We start from the raw sequence: 19,899 nt of genomic DNA, 5'->3' as shown, positions 1-19,899 counted from the left end.
ATTAATATAACAGGATCGTTTACATGAGCCAAGATCAAGGGGATAATTTTTACAATTTATCATAATAAGAATCTGCAAAAATATTAAACATGAGTTAAGAGAAACAAACGCACGTTGGAGGCTCCTCCAAATTTGTCGACGAATGTTTTGCTACCGATCCAAGTGTAGGATCGAACCTGTGTAGTCCACACGAAGACAATCTCAAAAAGAACCAAAGAGGGATTTGCTAGATCCTCTTTGGCTTCAAGATTAAGAAGAAGGTAAAATCAATTGAATTGATTTTAGGCTAAACCAATTTTTTGCCATGGGAGTGTATTCCAAAAGGGGGCTGCTGTGTGTGTTTTTCTTTTAGAAAGAAATCAATTCCCCAATTAATTAAAACACACACTTTTCTTTTTATAGTTAATCAATTTGCCCTAATCCCATACTGAATAGGCTTGGGCTCCAACCCAAACGCCCCATGTTGCCAAACACTCCCAATTTGATTTATTTTATTTTCCATCATTATCTCAATTAAAATCAATTAATATATATTTAAACATATATTAACATTTAACAATAATGATAATATATTTAAATATGTGGGAACACACATTTAAACGTAATTTCACTTATTTAATTTTTCTAACAAATTAAATAAAGGCTACGATCTCAGCAAATTTAATTGCACTGTGAAATTACCAAAATACCCTTTCGCCTTAAAAGATGAAAACGTCCTTCTTTCTTCTTGGATCTTAAATTGTCTTCTATGTGTGTGACCCATAGGCTCCTCATCATATCGGCAGTGTATAGTATCGCGATTAACACCAATTAATCGTCTCACTAATACACAGACCAAGATTGGCCCCTAGCAAGGCATCATGGCCACCCGATAGATTCGGATTCAGCAAAGTAGCTACCTGTCAACGATATGGTTACCGTGCAATTCGATCCTTTCATCATACGTTATCTCGACGAGACGAAGGCATAGAAATAGTGTCAACCTTCGGTTACTCTCGATATTATTTATTCAGTTTCTGGACCAATGACCCGTATTATAAACTGGATAGAGCAACAACTCAATCCCACTGTGGCCACAGTTTTAGTGTCATTGCCATATACTGAATTGCGCCGTGAGATAACTTTCTCCCGTACCCGGGAGTGATAAATCCTCTGTCAATCCACCATAGTCTTGATACACTCCTTGATGCAGCCAATCACCACTGTATTGACAGCTCTGAAAAGAACTGCGTTAGGCTAGTGTCAAACTACACCAATCGGTGCACAAGGCGCTCCGGTGATCTCAAGTCTAAGGATCACATGCACCACCATTCGTTAGAGGATTTGTTACATAGACACTGGGGTTACCATCCATATGGAATCCTCTGGTGGGTCAGTCTAGTGAACTTGCTGCGGTGTAATCCCCTATAGCAAGCACCCATGTGTTACACCAGGTTGTCACCAAACAACCTTGACAAGTGAGATCAGTCACTGCCTTTTGACAGGGTCATTCAACACTATGATAGCCTTATCGTATTATATGTGCCCTTACTTCAGAATAATACTGGGGCTACAGACATTTCTAGAATGGCCACCATAATTGCTTATAGGGTTCTCACTATCAAGATTTGAAACACTTGATACCCTCGTCACGGTTCTACCATTCTAAGGACATATATCAATGCATATTGCAATAATCATGATTTACGCGATATATAATAGAATGCCTTTCATTGATTAATGAACATTATTACAAAGAGTCAATTCCACGATAATTGATTGGCTCTAGGGCACCTACTCCAACAATATAATATATGATACGTCATCAAATAGAAGCTGCAGGTAAACAAAAAAATTAGCGACAAAAGAATTAAAAGGAGACCCAAAGAATTGACCAGAGTATATGAAAAAGCAAGCTATGCAAAATGGAAAATAATGTTATGTAAGTTAAATTCCTTATCAATCAATGCCTACCATCAGAAGAAATGCCCAATGATTTTGGGGCTAACGACAAAAATTGGTTGATCTACTTCAAAGTTATTTTCTTCATCATAATGATCATGCATCTGTGAAAGCTAGTCTTGATATTCCTTTTCTAGTTGCAAAGGAGTTAATAGTTTTCCAACTCTGTAAATTTCAACATTGATATCTACAAATTTGGAAATTATACCATTGGAAAGATAGTGCAACAATTCAAATAAACTGATTAAAACTAGCCCCATATTTACAATATGCAAATAAGAATTACCTTCGTCTTCCTTACAAGTAATAACACTAAAATTCTTCAAAGCTATGGTAAATGGATTCTGGTGTGCCAAATCAGTTTGTTAAATCATCGTGATTTGACCAAAAAGAAAAAATAAAATAACACAAAAATATTATACAATTACTTCACCGCACCTACAAACTGAGTTTAGAATTATTTTAGTTTAGTTACAATGTTTGTAACCATCTTTGAAAATCTTGGTGAGAGAAAATTGAACAAGGAGCTAATGCACACCAAAAACATATTAACACTATTTAAATAAGAGGCAATTCTTTAAAAGGGCACATAAAAGATATTCATGTGTGAACTCATACCTCAATATTAAGAGTCAATTTATTAGCTGAAAGGTCTATCTTGAACTTGTCTACATGTATATTCACACTCGTGCTTGTATTAAGTTTGACTATCACCCCCGTAATAGATGCAAATGAAATCCAATTATCATAGATGTCATAGCACGCAATAGATAAAGGTAGCAAGCACGAACCAACTATGTGGAAAGTGGTTATTTTATGAGAAAATGGGGAATATAAAAGGTTATTAAGTCTAATTAGAAATGCTAGCTAAGGGAAAAATAATAGGAGGAAGAAACTCCCTAAGAAGCATTAAAATATGCATAATAATTGATGTGAAAGGTAAATAGAATTCTTAAGTAACTACATAAACCAAAGGTTTAAGCTCATAGGGTTAGGCCCAACCATAACATTTGGGCTGTAAAGTCTTGCCATGCATAATTTAGGTTAAAAGATGCAAAGATGATGCTTTGCTCATCATTAATCCTATTTAGAGAGTGTATTGAGATTAAGTGGATGATAAAGAGTATTATACTTAATTCTATGAATGAGCCAATAAAATTGCTTTTCATCTATCTACAATACACCTAGGATGGGAAATTGTGCAATTCATTCTTATGCAATACATGAAGCATCTTGTGATAACTTATTTGGGCTACTTATCATCCCTTATTTTGTACTCTAGGCTTAAGGCTAGCAAAGAATAATGTTATCCAAAGTTTCTTTGAAATTTTGTATTAATGAGTTATCAATGCCAGAAGATGGAAAGGGTTTTACTGTGAGTTTCATGAACAAAAAAATTGATAAGCTGATTTGTTAAAAGCTTTCTTACCTAACACATAATTTTGGGCTTTGTTTACAACTGAACAGTCTCCAATTTCCAACCTTAGAAGACCCCATAACCACTACTTGTCTCTCACAACTCTTACAGATTGATTGAGGCTAAAGCAAAAAATTCCATCACACCAGGTTATATAATCATAAAACACAAGAAACAATATCATATTATAATGCAATGAACAAAAAGAGATAAGAACCTTTTTTATCACTTACAAGGTGAAATGCAAACCTATACATCCTAACATTCTGAAAGAAGTTTGGTAACTTGCACTCAAATTCAAATATATATTAGTTATGAGGAAAGTATTACACACACAAGCCAAGCCTAATAAAGGGCAATGGGAGAACCGTTTCCACACTTGATGTACCATCAATAGAAAGGTTTGCACAGTAATAGTGGATAGTGAAAGTTGTATGAACGTAGCATCATCAACACTTGTGGAGAAACTAAGTCTACCCACCTTGGCACACGCCCAACCCTACAAATTTCAATGGTTGAGCAATGGGAGTACTCTTCAAGTCACAAAACAGGTCATTGTTCCTTACTCTATTAGTTCCAAATATGTTGATGAGATTATGTGTGATGTGATTCCCATGGATGTGTGCCACTTGTTATTGGGGCGGCCTTGGCAATTTGATAAAGGGGTAATGCATGATGGTAGGAGAAACACATATTCCTTTAAGATGAAGGAGAAAACCATTACCCTAACACCCTTAAAACTATCCCAAGTTCATAAACCCACACCTAGGACCAAGGATAGAAAATATAACTTGTTTTTGAGTGGTCAAAAGGTTGAGAGATCATTGAACAAATGCAAACCTATCCTTGCATTGCTTGTGAACGAGAGTAACCAGAGGGAGAGTGGGTCCAAACCTCACCCAGTGGGTCCAAACCTTGTTAGAAGAGTTCCAAGATGTCTTCCCTAGTGATTTACGCCTAAGCCTCCCACCTTTGAGAAGGATAGAGCACCATATTGACCTCACTCCTGGTGCACAATTACCCAATAGGCCAGCCTATATGTGTAACCTAGAAGAGTCTAAGGAGTTGCAAAAACAAGTTGATGAATTGATTAGCCGTGGGTATGTAAGGGAGAGTATAAGTCCGTGTTCGGTGTCGACATTACTAGTACCCAAAAAGGATGGTTCCTATAGGATGTATATGGATAGCCGAGCCATAAACAATATAACCATCAAATATAGATTCCTAATCCTTAGGCTTAATGATATGTTGGATGAGTTGCATAGGTCTAATGTCTTTTCGAAGATTGATCTTAGAAGTGGGTATCACCAATTTAGGATGAGGGAGGGTGATGAATGGAAGATGACATTTAAAACCAACGGAGGTTTATACAAGTGAATGGTCATGCCATTTGGGCTATCCGATGCACCTAGCACTTTCATGAGGTTAATAAATGAGGTTTTAAATCCATTTATTGGGAGATTTTTTGTGGTGTACTTTGATGATATTTTGATTTATAGTAAGTGTGAGAGAGCCCATTTAGAGCATTTGGGGCAAGTTTTCCAAGATTTGAGGGAAAAGAAGTTGTATGCAAAGCTAGAGAAGTGAGTTCTTTTTTACCCAAGTTGTATTTCTAGGCTATGTATCCAAGAAAGGAATAATGGTGGATGAATCTAAGGTGGAAGCAATTAAAAGCTAGCCAGCCTCAACTGAAGTTCGAAGTTTCCACGAATTGGCCTTCTTTTATAGGCGACTTGTGCCAAATTTCAGTACCATCATGGCACCCATTACCGAGTGCATGAAGAAGGGTCAATTTGGGTGGAATCACAGCAAGTGAAGCCTTTGAGTTGATCAAGAAGAAACTTTATGAAGCACCCATCCTTGCCTTACCCAGTTTTAACCAAGTCTTTGAGGTTGAGTGTGATGCTAGTAGGGTTGGAATATGGGATGTCCTTACCCAATCTAAATGCCCCATAGCCTATTTTAGTGAAAAGTTGAATGAATCAAGGAGGAGTTACAACACCTATAACAAAGAGTTATATGCTATTGTGAGAGCCTTAAATCATTGGAGTCATTACCTAAGGTCCAAACAATTTGTCTTTTATTTGGACCAACAAGCCTTGAAGTTCATCAATGGACAACTAAAATTGAGCTCTAAACATGCCGAATGGGTGGAGTTCTTGCAATATTTCTCCTTTGCTTCCAATTACAAACAAGGAGTTCACAATGTGGTGGCAGATGCTTTGTCACAGAGGTATGTCTTACTAGCCACTTTAGATGCTAGAATACTTGGGTTCCAATTGATGAAAGAATATTATGCAATTGATGATGATATGAAGATAATTATGACCAAATGTGAGAAAGGTAGTTTGGAGGATTATACAATTCAAGAGAGGTTTCTATTTAAGGGCAATCGGGTTTGTGTACCCAAGGGTAGCTATAGGGAATTGATTGTGAGGGAAACACATGGGGAAGGCCTTGCTGGTCATTTTGGAGTTCATAAGACCTTAGAAATTGTTAAGGAGCGCTTTTATTGGCCGAATATGGTGAAGAATGTCCAAGCCATTATTGCTAGGCGTGGTACATGTCAAAGGGCCAAAAGCAATTTCAAACTTGGCCTATACACTCCCTTACCTGTCCCTTATCAACCATGGGAAGATTTGAGTATGGATTTTGTGGTAGCCTTACCTAGGACTCAACGGGGTAGAGATTCAATTATGGTGGTAGTTGATAGATTCTCTAAGATGGCTCATTTTGTCCTTTGTCATAAGACCGAGGATGCCTCAAGCATGGCTAATCTATTCTTCAAAGAAATAGTGAGGTTGCATGGGGTTCCTAGAAGCATTGTTTTAGACCGAGACACCAAATTCCTTAGTCACTTTTGGAGAACTTTGTGGAGTAAGTTTGGAACCAAATTTTTGTTTAGTACATCGCACCACCCCTAAACCAATAGCCAAACTGAAGTTACAAACTGGACCTTGGGGACTCTTGTTAGAACAATGGTGAACAAGAACATGAGGGATTGGGACATCAAGCTTGCACATGCTGAATTTGCATACAACCGATCTCCAAGTACAACAATTGGCCACACTCCATTTAAGGTTGTTTACAGTATGAATCCTATCACTCCCATTGACTTAATTCATTTACCTATTGATGCCCAAGTGAGTTTGGATGCAAAAGTGAAGGCTAAAGCAATGAAAAACCTTCATGAATCTACTAGAGTGCAAATAGAGAAATCCAATGAAGCATACAAAAAGAGGGCCAACAAGAATAAAAAAACCAGCCCACTTCAACTAGGTGACTTAGCTTGGGTTCATTTGAGGAAAGACAGATTCCCAGCCAAGAGAAAGAGCTAGCTTGCACCTAGAGCCAATGGTCTTTTTGAAGTCCTTAAAAGGATTGGGGACAATGCATACAAGATCAATCTCCCAAGTGAGTTTGGTGGAGTGTCAGCTACATTCAACGTTTGAGACTTGTCTCCATACTTGGAAGATCGTCAACTTGTGGATTTGAGGGCAAGCCCTATCCAACTTAGGGAGGATGATGCAAATCAAGTCATCATGGTTTCCAAAAACACATGTGAAGTTTCAGCCCAAAAGGGTAAAGCCCTTAGTGATGTTTCGACCCAAGAATGCAAAATGAATCAAGTTGGATTTATTGGTCCAAGCCCAATTTGGCCCAATTTGTGAATTCTACTACTTTATTTGGGGTTAATCTCATCACATGGGTTAATTCCCCCAAGAGTGATTTGGGCGCCAAAGAGAAGCTCAAGGGTAAGTCAAATGGCCATGTGGTAGCATTAAATGCATGGGGTTAAGAAAACATAGGTTGCCACACTCTTTCCAGTTTGGCATAGACAAGGTTAGAAGATTTGGGTGGCTCATTGTCCCTTACCCAAAGAGGAAAGTCACATGATTCTTTGATTTCTCCTAAGATTTGACTTAAATATATTTTATGTTATTTTTGTTTACATTCTCTCATGTAATTTGAAATATTTTGAACTTCAAATTTCCCTTAGTTGACACTTGTATGGTTGGGATTGATTTGATTTGTTTTGTGCCACATGGATGGCTTAGATCTTTTGTGATTTATGGCAACTTTCTAAGGCCATGTAAAAGGGCCAAATTTTCCATTGTAATTTCAAATTTGATGAATGAAAAATTACTCTTTGAGAGTATTTACCTTCCTTTATCCAATCTTTGCTAAGGGATTGGTGGTGGATATCCTTGGTTGGTGGTGTAACTTTTATACCTTGGATTACTTTAGCATTATTCTTTGTTGCATGTTGTGTTGAGTTGAATAGTTACATTTGAGGATTTGGCAGAGATTGTGCAAGGAAGTTGAAGCCTTGGTCGATTGTTCTTGGATAGCTTTGTGTACTTTGTGGTTGTGTTTCCAACATCTCNCCCTTACCCAAAGAGGAAAGTCACATGATTCTTTGATTTCTCCTAAGATTTGACTTAAATATATTTTATGTTATTTTTGTTTACATTCTCTCATGTAATTTGAAATATTTTGAACTTCAAATTTCCCTTAGTTGACACTTGTATGGTTAGGATTGATTTGATTTTTTTTGTGCCACATGGATGGCTTAGATCTTTTGTGATTTATGGCAACTTTCTAAGGCCATGTAAAAGGGCCAAATTTTCCATTGTAATTTCAGATTTGATGAATGAAAAATTACTCTTTGAGAGTTTTTGCCTTCCTTTATCCAATCTTTGCTAAGGGATTGGTGGTGTATATCCTTGGTTGGTGGTGTAACCTTTATACCTTGGATTACTTTAGCATTATTCTTTGTTGCATGTTGTGTTGAGTTGAATAGATGCATTTGTGGATTTGGCTGAGATTGTGCAAGGAAGTTGAAGCCTTGGCCGATTGTTCTTGGATAGCTTTGTGTACTTTGTGGTTGTGTTTCCAACATTTCACTCTCATTTTGTCACATACGGTTCATAACCATTAAGTATAGGTACCCTATGCTATGGTTGGATGACATGTTAGATGAGCTCCATGGTGCAACCATTTTTTCCAAGATTGATTTGAGAAGTGGATACCACCAGATTAGAATGAAAGACGACTTTCAAAACCAAGGGAGACTTGTATGAGCGGATGATGATGCCTTTCGTCCTATCAAAGGCACCAAGCACCTTCATGAGATTAATGAATTGTAACACCCCATTTGAGGTACGTAGCTAAGATTTGATGAATGGCTTGAATGTTTATTGATTTATCCTCATTTGAGTCTGTATGTTGTTAATATTGTTTGGTTTATCCTTGGATGAAAAGGTGTCTTGGTTTGGTTGAGTGATTTCCCTGAAAATTTGTAAGACTTGGCGAAATATTAGGGTTACAGTCTTCGCCGAGGCGAAGAAGAATCTTCGCCGCGGCGATGAGGAGGTGCTACAACTCGTGTAGCTTCTGTAAGCCTTCGCCAGGGCGATGAAAATAGCTTCGCCATGGCGAAGACCCGGCTGAATGTTCCCCTTGAGTTTTTGAGAATTCTTCCTTTTGAGACTCAATGACCATTCTACCCCTTTTTAGCAGGAAAAGTGGGGAGTGAAATATAAGGAAATTGCATGGAGAATAGTTTGATTGGGGTTGTGTTTGCAAAGAATGAAAGGTCTTAGATGGAATTTCAAAGAAAGAGTAAGGGTATTTTGGGAAAGAGTGGAGAAAATATGTGATATTAAGGGTTAGCTTTAGAAACCCTTTCATTTGTTTTCTCACCACCGCCTCTTTCATCCCTTATTTCTCTCAATTTTTCATTCAAGTTTCCAAGGATCTTTGAAGAGCTTTTGACTAGAATTTGTTACAAGTTGATCCTAAGCACTAAAAGGTGAGAATCCTTACTCTAGAAGCAAATTTTTATTTGTTGAAAGAGTGGGATCCTTATTAAGTTTTGTATTGAAGGTTAAGAGAAAGTGTCAAGCCATCAAGAGTAGAGAGGTTTAGTGGATTCTACTTGTGTCCAAGGTAAGTAAATTCACCTAAGTTGTGATTTACTTGATTGAATGATGTGTAGAGATTTTTAGATATATGCTTGATGCTTGAATTTCTATGTTTAAAATGAGTTGATGAATTCAAGGTTGTTATAAGAAAGAATTTCCACCATGAGAAGGGTGGATTGTGTTGTTAAAGTTGGGAAGAAGTGTGGATAGAATTAGAAGGATTTGAGAGGATTATTTGAAGTGTATTTTTCCTTGCAGGTTGTATGATGTTTTAAAGGAGTTGAACTCCTATTTTGGATGATTAAGAAAGAAGTATAATTAAAGTTAGAATAGAGTTTATGTATGCACACATTTTGTTTGATGAAATGTCTAAAAGAAGCATGAGTAGAAGTAGAGAACCTTACTTTATGCAACATAGCATATTTGCATGTCATGAATGCATATAAGAAAGATTTTAGGCATGAGCCATCCATATGCATATGTTTAATTGAGTAATCACATGAGAGAGAAATATGAGAAATGAGAAAGAAACACTCTATGAATAGAGATAAAGAAAAGAACCAATTCTCTTAGAGTAAAGAGAAAGAAAGAACTAGCATTAGAGGATAAAATGATTATTAAGTGCTACAGAAAAGAAAAGAAAATAAGTTGTTATAGAACTCGTGAGTGTAGAGTTACCCTCATGTAAACCGTTATGAGAAAGAACGGTCTCAGCCATGAGAGAGCGGAATGCATGTGAACCGTTATGAGAAAGAACGGTCTCCGCCATGAGAGAGCGGAATGCATGTAAATCGCTATGAGAAAGAGCGATCTCCGCCATGAGAGAGCAGAATGCATGTGAACCGTTATGAGAAAGAACGGTCTCTGCCATGAGAGAGCGGAATGCATGTGAACTGCTATGAGAAAGAACGGTCTCCGCCATGAGAGAGCGGAATGCATGTAAACCGCTATGAGAGAGAGAGCGGTCTCCGCCATGAGAAAGCGGAATGAGATTGAGAAAAAGAAAAGAATAGAAAGAAAAGAAAAGAAAGAAAAATGAGATTTTTGAATTAGAAAATTGATAAGAATACAAAGAGGATTGATGAATAATGCACGGGGATTATAGAGTAGGAGATTTTACTTACTGGGCATCTTTGTGCTCACTCCGTGTTTTCCTTGTTGTACAGGACATAGGTGAGGACCTGGTCGGAGGGACGTCGGCAAGCGGGGAGACTTGGCTGCACTGTCCACTGTTTTCGTTTTTTAGAGTCCTTTGTACAAATGATGATGTACTTTGTAAAGAATGTAATTATTAAGTAAAGAAAAAAAAAATTTTTGGACCCAACTGTTTTGATAAATATGCTGTCTTTTTATTAATCTATATTATGAATATGGTAGAAAGAAAGTAGTTGTTACATGAATGAGGTATTGAAACCTTTCATTGGCAAATTTGTGGTTGTGTATTTTGATGATATACTTGTTTATAGTAGTTGTCAGGAGAGCCACATTAGTCATCTTAGGCAAGTTCTTGAAATGTTGAGGAGATAAAAAATTTATGCTATTGAAAAGTTTGAGTTGTTTATGAAGAAAGTAGTATTTTTGGGGAATGTAGTTTAGGGTGAAAGAATTCAAGTGAATCAATCTAAGGTTGAGGCTACTAGGAGTTGGCCACAACCTGGTTCCATAACGGAAGTTTGGAGTTTCCATGGAATGACTTCTTTCTACCGATGGTTTGTTCTTAATTTTAGCACCATTATGGCTCCCTTAACTGAGTGTATGAAGAAGGGAACATTTAATTGGACTAAGGCAACAAGTGAGGCATTTGAATTTATTAAGGGAAAGTTGTGTGAAACCCCCATCCTTGCATTGTCGGATTTTAATCAAGTTTTCGAAGTTAAGTGTGATGCGAGTGGTGTTAGTATTGGAGCAGTCCTTACTCAATCAAAACAACCTATTGCATACTTTAATAAGAAGCTTAATGAGTCAAGGAAGAAGTACAACACTTATGATAAGGAGTTTTATGCTACAATGAGAGCCTTAGATCATTAAAGCCATTATCTACGTCCAGGGCAGTTTGTACTCCATTCCGATCATCAAGCATTGAAGTTCGTCAATGGCTAACACAAGCTCAATCCTAGACATGCCGAATGGGTTGAATTCCTTAAATCCTTCTCCTTTGTTTCGAACTACAAGCAAGCACAATGTGGTAGCCAATGCACTTTCAAGGAGGTATGTCTTGCTATCCTTACTTGATTCACAGGTACTTGGTTTTGGATTGATGAAATTGTGTTATGATGCGAATGATGAGATGAAAATGTGTATGATTGAATGTGAAAAATCTGGTTTTGAGGAGTATGTCATGCATGATGGTTATTTGTTTAAGGGTAATAAGTTGTGTGTGCCAAAATCGAGTTTTAGGGAGTTAATCATAAGGGAAGCACATGGTGGCGGATTGGCATGTCATTTTGGGGTTACTAAGACCCTAGAAATCATAAAGGATTACTTTTATTGGCCTAAGATGTTGATTGATATTCAGGCCCTCATTAAAAGATGTGGCTTGTGTCAAGATCAAAGAGCCAATTCAAGACAGGTCCATACATGCCTTTACCTATAGCCGAACACCTTTGAGAAGATCTTAGCATAGATTTTGTGATTGCTTTGCCAAGGACATAGCAACGTAAAGATTCTATCATGGTAGTGGTTGATCATTTTTCCAAAATGGCTCATTTCATACCATGTCATACCACACATGATGCATCTCGCATTATTTGTTTTTCATGGAGATTGTGAGACTACATGGCATTCCAAAGAGAATTGTGTCGAATCGAGATACGAAGTTCTTAAGTCATTTTTGGAGGAGTTTATAGAGTAAATTGGGAACTAAGTTATTGTTTAGTACATCCCATCACCCACAAACCGATAGTCAAATTGAAGCAATCAATAAGGTGTTGGGCAATATCTTGAGGAGTTTGGTGAGTAAGCACTTGAAGGATTGGGACTTGCAATTAGCACATGCCAAATTCACATACAATAGGAGTCCAAGTTCCACCATGGGTCACACACCATTTGAGGTATTATACGATGTAAACCCTCTCACTCCATTTGGTCTTACTTCATTGCCCCTTGATTTCAAGCCAAGTGTGAATGCCAATGGGAAAGTAAAGCAAATGAAGAAACTCCATGAAGTTGTGAGACTTCAGATTGTGAGAGCCAATGAGAAGATTAAAAACAAGGCAAACAAGCATTGAAAACCTAAACTCCTTCAGCCGGGTGATTTGATGTGGATCCATTTGAGAAAGGAAAGGTTTACGGGCTAAAGGAAGAGTAAATTGGCTCCTAGGGCAAATGGTCCATTTGAGATCATTGAAAAGGAGAATAATAATACTTACAAGGTAGAATTACCTAGTGAATATGGAGTATCGACAACCTCTAATATGGGTGATCTTAGCCCATACTTGGAGGACGATCAGGATTTGAGGGCAAATCCTCTTCAACCCGAGGAGTAGAGGTCGAAAAAATGGGTCGGGTTAGGTGGGTCAACCTTAACTCGACCCGCATCAACCCATATTCAACCCGACCCACGTATACCCTGCCGGGCAGGCTGGGCCTTCATAGGCCAACCTGTCGGCTTATATTTAAAAAAAAGAAACTATCCAACCCATCGGGTTGGGATTTTGACCCGTGGGTTGCACCAAAAAAAAAAAATTTTGAAAAATTAAATTAATATTTTTTTTTTGGCAAAAACTCATTTTACCCTTCAAATATAGTCGTTGGAGGAGTCTTTTTGGTCATTTTCTTTTCCCTTTTTTTTCTATAAATAGGGTCTAAACTCTCATATTTCCTCACATCCCAAATTATCTCATTTTCTCTATTGAAATCTGTGAATTCTTTATTGTCAATTTGCCCTCATTTCAATTTTTATTAGTTTTTACAATTTTCAATTCATATTTCCAAATTCCAATTCTCCTTCTTTAATTTTTTATTTCTTCTATATCCAATTTTTTTTTTTTTTTGTTAACTAGAATGGATAGATATTTCCATCCCATCAATTTTGATGATAAAGAAAATTATCCTAGTCCCTTTGAATTTACTAACTTAAATGCAGTAGATTCAAATAGTCTCGCTTTCCCATTCTTAGAATATAATACACCTCATAATATCAGCCCCCCCCCCCCCCCCCCCCTCCCCATGCTGCTACAACTCTCGATGGTTCTAGAAGTCGTCTTCGTAATCGTCATCCTCGTCCAACTTCATCTCAAGTAGAAACAGGTTCATCAACTACAGTCAAAACCAACGACAGGCACACATCAGACGTTTGGATGCATTTTGATAACTGTTACAAGACAAAAAATGGAGTTCAAGTGAAGAAAGCAAGATGCAAGTATTGTGGAAATATTTATAGAGTTGATGCAGGTAATGGTACTAGTACTTTAAAAAGGCATGCTAGTAAACATATGAATCAACATGGAAATAGAGAAACCAATCAAACTCAAATAATTAATATGGGTACTATTTGGCGTTACAATTCTAATGTATATGGGGAATAATTAGTTTTATATATTACTACAACTGATCAACGTATTAGTATGGCTGAAGATAAATATTTTGAAAGATTTATTAAAAATTCATTTTTTCTAGGATTTAAAAGTTATTCTAAAACTGCAACTAGAAATGATTTAATAAAATTGTTTGGGAAAATGAAATTAGAATTAAAAAATAAAATATATAGTTGTCATGTTAGTGTAGCTCTAATCGCCGATATTTGTAGTGGTAGAGCTAAACAATATTATATTTGTATGACTAATCATTATTTTAATAACGAATGTATATTAAATAAATCATTATTGGGATTTAGATTAATGGATATGGATCATAGTGGTCAACAAATTTATAATAAAATTGCTAAAGTTTTAGAAGATTATGTTATTGTTCACTAAGTGATAAGTTTAACTTTAGATGATGCAAGTGCTAATAGTAAAGCTATAGATTTTTTTCAAATAAATTTTCCTTTTTATGACAATTTGAAGTTTTTTCACCAACGTTGTGCATGTCACATTATTAATTTAATTATAAAAAGTGGTATGAAAAAAATTAGAAATAATGTTGACATAATTAAGGATTCTTTAGCTTGGATTACTAGTAGTAATAGAAGAAATGCTGAAGTTCAAGATGCTTATATAAAATCAAATATGTCTCCTAGAACTTTTGCATTAGACATGCCTGTTAGATGGAATAGTACTTATGTAATGCTTAATTCATGCTTACCTTATGCAAATTTAATTAGCTATTTTGTAACAAATAATAGGGGTCCTCATTATTTGGTAGACAGTGATTGGCATATAGCTCAAAAATTTCATTATTTTCTTAAATTTTTTTATCAATCTACTTTACAACTTTCTAGTGTGTATTATCCTACTAGTCTATTGGTAATACATACAAATATAAAAATTTTAGATTTATTTAAAAAAAAATAGAAACAATGGAATTTTAGCGGAACCAATAGAGGCAATGGAATTAAAATTTAAAAAATATTGGAAACCCATTCTTTTCTTTATTGTTTAACTGTCATATTTGATCCTAGAATTGAATTAGCACGTTTAGAAAATGGTTTAGACACGTTAAGTAAAAATATACGAGACAAAGCATATGTCAATCAACTAAGAGAGAAAAAAGAGTCTCTTGCAGAGGTATATTTGCAATATGAAAATAAGTATGGGAACCAGCGAAGAGGCGAAATGCTCGAGGAAGTAGCATCAGAAGAAACAAATGAAGACTTTGACTCATGGAGTGCACTTAATAGGCCGAAGATGACCCCAACGCGAAGCATAACCTCCTCTTTAGAAGCATCAACAACGAATGTACTGTCCTCCATGCAGCTAAAGAGTAATGAGCTTCACCAATATTTGAGAACCCCCAACGTGCTACCAACATATCCACAACAAAAAGCCAACTTTGATCTCTTAGAATATTGGAAAACCAGAAAATGTATTTTTTCGGTATTATCAAAACTTGCCCTGAATGTTTTCTCTGTTCCTATCTCAACTGTCTCATCTGAACAAACATTTATTGCAAGTGGAAGAATTTTAAATGACATGAGGACTAAACTTTCACCAAAATGATTAAAGTCATCACATGTCTTCGAGATTGGAAACGGTCACGCCATCAGGATCAATACGAGGTTGTCGACAATACTTTAATAGAATCATTTCAATTTTGCAATTTAGATGATACAGATGAAGGAGGTCCTAGTCAACCCTCAAATTAGTTATTTTGTAAATTGTAACTTTGTAATTTATAAATTAACTGTCAATTATTGCACTCTTTTTTCCTTACCAAGTTTTTGTCTCAATTAGGTTTTTCTTGGTAAGGTATTTAACGAGGCAATAATTGTTGTAATTTCTTATTTCTTATTTTATTTTTTGATAAATGAATAAATCTAATTTTTCTTATATTACAATTTCATTGTATTAAAATTGAATTAATATGAAATGTTAACAAAAAAAATTAATTTAATTGAATTATTGATATTTGAAAAGTTAGCTAAAAAAATTACACAAAAGAAAAAAAAAATTCAGGCTAGCCCGGCTCGCAAAAAAACCCACCGAGTTAGTATGGTGGGTCGGGCTAGGCCAACCATTCTAGCCAAAAGGGCGGGCCTAATCCGACCCACCCTTGTTGGCGGGCCAGGTTAGGCCCGACCAACAAATTTGCTGAACTCACCACAAGCCGGGCCAGGCGGATTATTTTTCCACCTTTATCGAGGAGGATGGTCCATTTACAAGTCCTAAAACACTTGTGAACTTCAGTGGAAAAGGAATTGCAAGTCATAACACACTTGCAAATTCGGTTGAATAAAAAATAAACATTCCAAGTCTTAAAACACTTGGCACATGGCATGTGGATCACATGGATGATAACTCGGCCCAAACCCAAGGAAAGAAACCAACCCTGTTAGAAATATTTTATATTTCACATAAGTTGGTACATGTATTAAGGTTGTTTATAAAATAATTAAATTGGCTAAAGGGCATGATGGTCATTTACCTTTGATGGAGAGGTTACTACAGTTAATAAAATAACTGAAGTTTTGGAGTTATTAAAACTGCTATAAAAAAGGAGTCATCTCTCTATTCCAAATTAATTCATTACGTATATTTTTCTTTATCCATCAAAAGAAAAAAATTGGCAGTAAGGGAATAAAGGGAGAGATATACTGTCCCTCTCTTTCACAATTTTATAAAGAGATTACTCATGGATTCAAGTCTGTATTATTTCTTTATTAAATAGTAAAAATACATTAAGTTTCGAATATTAGAATTTATGTTTATGCAATTTAGGGCATAGAAATATGATTATATTATTGTTTCTTTGTCAAAAGAAGAAATTTATGAAATTGCTATTAAGAATAATTCATTTAAAAGCCCAACTCAGTTAGTAAAAAAAAAAAAAAAAAAAAAAAAGGTCAACCCAATCCGGTCAATCGGGTCAACAAACCTGGTTAAGATCCGATATAGTGAACCAATCCAATCAATGATTCAGATCAATCAATGGTTCAGACCGTTGACTAAACTAGTCAACCATCAAAGTTAACGGTTAACCATCAAAGCTAATGGTCAACCATTAAAGTGAACGATCAACCATCAAAGTTAACAGTCACTGTCAACATTAACTGTCAACCATCAAAATTAACGGCCAGTGGGTCGAATTGACCCAATTTTGACCTTGGATAACATTATAGTTATTATTTAAGTTTGATACTATATTATGTATAATTTGTTAGTTACCAAAGTGGCTAAATTAGAATGACTATTCCATAGATATCAAACTAAGTTAAATTCAATTACTCATGATTGTTAGATGCTTTAAAGAGATGACATGATGTATTTGACATGAGCAATTTGAAGTTCATAAATTATAGGATAGTTAAGGGTCGCCCAAAGGTAGATTAGTTAATTCTATAATTATGAACATAACTGTGATTAATTAATGTACGATTAGGTGTGTTTAGTATATCCAAAGATAACGAACATGTCTAATGAAAGTACATTTGATTATTAATTAAGAAAATTGCTTCAATTAAGTTTAATTATTGTATATTGTTATATCTCTCAAAGGAGATTTTCAATATACATTTATGATTTAATAATAATAAATTTTAATATCTGAATCTAAATTTATGTATTAGGTATAAAACTCAAAGCATTAATGTGTAAGCATAATTTTGTTTTTGTAGCATCTGCTCTTCATGCCTCATCTATTGTTAAGTATAATGGGTTCAATTATAATGAGTGGAGTGAGCAATCGAGTATTACTTGGGTGTTCAAAACCTCGACCTTACACTCATGACAGAGAATCCAACTAATCTCACTTAGAACAACACTGATGAGGAGAGGTTTTTCCATAAAGAATGGGAGAGATCGAATAGATTGAGCTTGAAATTTTTATGAATGAAATGGTGAGTGAAACTAAGACCTTATTTCCTACCACAGAATTTGCCAAGGAATTTATGAGATTAGCCAAAGAGACTTCTCAATCTAAGGCTGCTAACAAGTCCTGTACTGGGGCATTAATGAGTAGGCTAACCACCATAAAATATGATGGTTCTTGTAACATGTATGAGCATGTGACTAAGATGTCAAATATGTTAGAGTAGATGCCCTAAAGCCAATCAATTATTGTCGAATTAACTCTTTGTAATAATGTTCATTGATCAGTAAAAGGCATTTTATACTATATCGTGTAAATCATCATTGTATGTATTGATATATGTCCTTAGAATGGTAGAATTGTGACGAGGGTATCAAGTGTTTCAAATCTTGACAGTAAGAACCCTATGAGCACATATGGTGGCCATTCTAAAAACATCCATAGCCCTAGTATTATTCTGAAGTAAAGGGCACAAATAATACAGTAAGACTACCATAGTGTTGAACGACCCTGTCGAAAGGCAGTGACTGATCTCACTTGTCAAGGTTATTTGGTGACAACCTGGTGCAACACATGGGTGCTTGCTGTAGGCAAGTTCACTTGACTAACCCACTAAAGGATTCCATATGGAAGGTAACCCTAGCGTCTATGGAACAAATTCTCTAATGAATGGTGGTGCATGTGATCCTTAGACTTGAGATCACCGGAGTGTCTTGTGCACCGATTGGTGTAGTTTGACACTAGCCTAACGCAGTTCTATTTAGGCTATCAATACGGTGGTGATTAGCTACATCAAGGAGTGTACCAAGACTATGGTGGATAGACAAAGGATTCATCACTCCCAGGTATAGGAGAAGTTATCTCAAGGCGCAATTCAGTAAATGGCAATGACACTAAAACTGTAGCCACAATGGGATTGGGTTGTTGCTCTATTCAGTTTATAATACAGGTCATTGGTCCAGTAACTGAATACACAATATCGAGAGTAACTAAAGGTTGACACTATTTCTATGCCTCGGTCTCGTCGAGATGACGGATGATGAAAGGATCGGATTGTACGGTAACTATATTGTTGACAGGTAGCTGCTTCGCTGAATTTGAATCTATCAGGTGGTCATGATGCCTTGCTAGGGGCCAATCTTGGTCTGTGTGTAGTGAGACAATTAATTGGTGTTAATCGCGATACTATACACTACCGGTATGATGAGGAGCCTATGGGTCACACACATAGAAGATAATTTGAGAGCCAGCTTAGAAGAAAGGTGTTTTCGTCTTTTTAGGTGAAAGGTTATTTTGGTAATTTCACTGTGTAGTTAAGTTTGCTGAGGTAGTAGCCTTTATTTAATTTGATATTGAAATTAAATAAAGTGAGATTACGTTTAAATATGTGCTCGCATATATTTAAATAAATTATCATTATTGTTAAATGTTAATATATATATATATATATATTGTAAATATATATTAATTGAATTTAATTGAGATAATGATAAGTTAATATTAAAATATCTTAAAGGGGGTGTTTGGGTTGGAGCCCAAGCCCATTCCATGATGAATAGGGTATGGTGTGCACTATATAAGTGCACACTTTGTGAAATAAAATAACACACTCATTCATTTCATTCATTGAAAAGAAAGAAAAGTTCCAGCCCCTTTGAACAATCTCCACACCAGTTTTGCTTTTTTGCTAAAAATCAAATACACTTGATTTCTTCTTGGTTCTTAAGGGCTAAAGAGGATCTAGCAAACCCCTCTTTAGTTCCTTGAGGTTATCTTCGTGTGGACTACATCAGTTCAATCCTACACTTGGGTCGGTAGTGAAATACGTTCAGAGGCAAGTTGGAGGAACCTCCAAACGTGCGTATGATTTCTTAAACTCTAAACTAAAATCTGCAGATTCTTATTTAATATATATAAACTATAAATTTGTACCTAGATCTTGATTCTAAGGAACGATCCATGTCGTAAATATTTTTGTTTTCCGTTGCGTAACTATATCATTTACTAACAGTGGTATCAGAGCCTTGGGTACAAGATTTTACAGTTTTGTGAATGGTTGATTACATGTATTTGATTGATAACATGTTTCCTTGAAGAATCTGCACAAAATATGCCATGAAAGCATGTTTGGAATATTTAGTTATGGATTTTTGTTGAAATCAGTAGTTTAGATTGATTGCAAAATCCGTTTGGGGTATTTTGGTTACT

The sequence above is a fragment of the Pistacia vera genome, unplaced genomic scaffold (assembly GCF_008641045.1).
Source record: "Pistacia vera cultivar Batoury unplaced genomic scaffold, PisVer_v2 Contig405, whole genome shotgun sequence".
Taxonomy (NCBI): domain Eukaryota; kingdom Viridiplantae; phylum Streptophyta; class Magnoliopsida; order Sapindales; family Anacardiaceae; genus Pistacia; species Pistacia vera.
This window is presented reverse-complemented; position numbering follows the sequence as displayed.